Raw genomic sequence first — 3,568 nt, forward strand, 5'->3', positions numbered from 1 at the left:
AAAAAAAAAACCCTAAAATATAACTATTTCAGAATCAAAGAAAGTTTAACATAATTGCCATGTCAGACATGGGATCAATATCCAATTTGTTATGTTATAAATCAGCTTTAAGAAAGATCCTACCCATATGTTCTATAATTCTGTAATTTACTGCTTCCATCAGATTAACAGATATGTACTGAAATTCAGCTAGATCTTTAAAAAAGAGAAAAAAAGAAAAAGAAAGAAAAGAAAAAAGCCTATTATTCTTGTAGAAACTAAATGTCTGAGATAACAGTGGATCTAACAGCTTTGGTGCGCAAGTCCCAGAAGACTTACAAAGATATTTTTAATCAAACTGCTTGGCATAGATTCTATGTAATGTTTTTTGGACTGAATAAACACCAAGATGGTGCTTTAAAGCTCCCTGAGATATTCCTTTCTAACAGAAGTAAGATCCCCAAATTGTCAATGCCCACAGCTGCCCCAAACACACACAGGATGTCCACTTTTTTTCAATTTCATAATGTGAAATGTACTGCAGTTTAAAGAACCACATCTGCCTGAAAATGCATGGTTTCAACTGAAGCTCAGAGTGATGTATAACTGTTAAAGTAACTGTAATCCATAAAAGAGGTAATAAGAATCACAGAAGACCAAATACCAACCAGCGATGGTCCACAGCTCACAGGGAAATGAGGTCTCAGATAAAATTAGAACAGATGAGCCAAGGATGAAAACTTCTCAGGCTTAAAATACAGGCATCACTAATATTTGTATTTCCACTTGTATTTCCACATTGATTTAGACAAGACAATTTGTGTTGATTTAAACAGGACAAACACAACTGACTTCTGTTAACTATTTGGAAGGCATGCCCAACATCACCCCCAGTAAATCTTCTGATAAGAAAAAAATGAAATACGGGATTACCCAGCTAATGCCCATGGATGAAGTGAGGTCAAAGGAGCTTGTGATGGCAAGGATTAGTGAGATGGGATCTTTCATGCACTTCCCCCAAGCATTAACAGAATAATATTGGCCCCTTCTCAAATTAAACGTTAGCTCTACGATTGTAAGAATCTAAGATATTTTACCTTCTGTTCACTGGACAAAAACTTAAAACAGTATTATGCTCCTAGGAGGTCTAAATAAATTATTTGTGCCCTAATAAATGAAATAAGAAACAAAATGCTACAGAAAACATAAGCATAACCAACACTTCTTCCAGGAACGGATAAGTGAAGAATAGAGCTCCAGGTTGGATGGCCATAGGGGTCAACCAGAGGAACATGCTTGTCAAGGACCAGGAGACAGAAAACATCTTCAGGAAGTCAAGCCCTGAATTTAGGAGTTCAGTCTGGAATCTGGTGTACAAACTAATGTACAAGTCTTTCCTGCTGTTTCCCATTGATTTTGGTTTTAACAACATATTTGTAACTTTTGGAAAACTTAAATACTCCTGGAGCCTATTTAAATAATTTCAAATTAGTTATTTCAGCTCTGTTAAGATTACAACTTTGTCCACTGTCTAGAAAAGCAATTTAAGTTCCCATGGTATTAAGGGTAGCTAAAGTATTCAATAGAAATGCACGTGTGCTTGCCAAGAGGAAGCAAGGATGGGCTGCCCTGCTTGTCAAAGATGAACATGGAGACCAGAGCGACTGCAAGGCAGGCATGGACCTCAATCTCAGCGAACACGAAGAGTAAAGCAGAGCCTATGATGTACTCTGGGTCACCCAGCAGCTCAGCTGTCACCAGACAGGTCTGTGATGACGAGGCATGGTTGAGGTCAAGCCAGGGAGCCAGCTAGCAAGGCAGTACAGGGTCAGCAAGGCGCATGGCCAAGGACAGAGTTCTGCACCCTAGTGGAGCTGGGGCCAGGCTGGAGCTGCAGCACAACCCCCAAGGCATGGGGCAGAGGCTGCAGGCAGGGCTGCCCACCACTGACTGCCCTACTGGGGCTGCCTTCCCAGAACACCCAGCTCTGCCAGCCAGCCTTTGGGAATCAGGCACAGTATTCCAAGTCTGTCTCAAACACCTCCGTGCTTTAACTATTACATTAGAAAGTGAGTATTCAGTAACTTGAAGAGTTCTGAAGGTACTAAGTCTCTATTAGCCTTTATCTGATTAAAACAACAGTACTAACAAAGTCATCTTTTAAGATGTAGGCTCCTTGAAACAAACTTACAACCACCAGCATCCAAAGAACATAACACTCCACCAGCATCCAAAGAACATAACACTGTGCACTGTTAATTGCCCTCCACCTGGTCTCTGAGAGCCCAAATCAAGCTGTACATAAAGATGATTATCTACTTGGTCCTGCTGGCAGTAATATATCAAGCTAGTGGAAAACACTACTAAGCTATTTTCTAAAACGACATGACAGAGAATTAAAAGAAAACCTAAAAATAATTTGAAGCTGACTGTGGTTTTTTAACTGGGTTATCAGACCCTGCTTCAAGAAAGCAATCTGCAACACAGCAGTGTGACAAGCTCAGCTGCAAGCAATCTCAGGCTTTCCCACTCAGACTAGATAAGAGTGAAAGCCATCACAAAGGTGAGAGTCGTAGTAACCGGGGGCAAGGCTGGCTCCCATTGCTGCAACATCGTCTGAATCCTGATAGAGGCAGCTGCAACATCGACAAAGGGCTGAAACTTGAGCTACGTGACAGAGCAGCTGAAAATCCCAGAAGCGCCCTCAGACAGACCCGATAGATACTGTCACTGCTCTGAGCAATAACAGCCCCATCACAAGGGCTCTCGCGGGGCTGAGCACACAGACAGGGCACAGAAAGCATCTGTGCCCCGGAAAGGGATCTATCAGCTCCTGGTTGGCAGCCAGAGCTCAGGCTGAGCACCGTGCACAGCTAGAGCCAAGGGTTGGCATCCAGCTGCTGCAGCAGCACTCAGACAAGTCAGGCAAGGCCCAGACTGCTGCTTCCCGGGACCCAGGGGTTGGCTCCGCAGGGAGAGGAATCTCATCCCTGTGTCTGTCAGCACTAACCGGAGCCTTGCAGGCACGGCAGAATGCACTGCTGCCAGCTCCTGAACTTGCTTGGAGCCGTTAAGCCCCTGAGAATCCAAGTTCTCTGAAATCACATCATGCAAAATCCCACTCAACCCTTCTGTGATGAAGTCTCACCGGCCAACCACTCTGTGCCAACGCAACCCTTTTCCCTGAACACCCACGTTAGGGACATGTGAGGGACGTGTGAGAGTTTCTCGAGGCACCCTGCATCTTCAGATCGCCACAATCATAGGCTGCACAAAGTAACAAAAATGTGAATGGATACAAATGATCACCGTCAGTTGACTTACAGGAGAGCTAAACTATGCTCGGATAGATGAAAAATATCACACAAGGCAATGGAAAAACAAAACAAAACAAAAAAACAACAAAACAGTTGTAAAATAGGCAGAGATAAACGACGTAGGCCGTTCTCTGGATGCCGAGCTAAGGTCCCATACAGTTTTCTGTGCCGTTCGTTAATGACTCCGAGCTTTAGCAGCCGCAGCACGAGCCCCTTACCGCGGGGAGCACCGCACCGCCCCGTACCGCGGCGTTCCGACCACCGGCAAAGCA

Source organism: Meleagris gallopavo, chromosome 13 (genome assembly GCF_000146605.3).
Source record: "Meleagris gallopavo isolate NT-WF06-2002-E0010 breed Aviagen turkey brand Nicholas breeding stock chromosome 13, Turkey_5.1, whole genome shotgun sequence".
Lineage (NCBI taxonomy): Eukaryota > Metazoa > Chordata > Aves > Galliformes > Phasianidae > Meleagris > Meleagris gallopavo.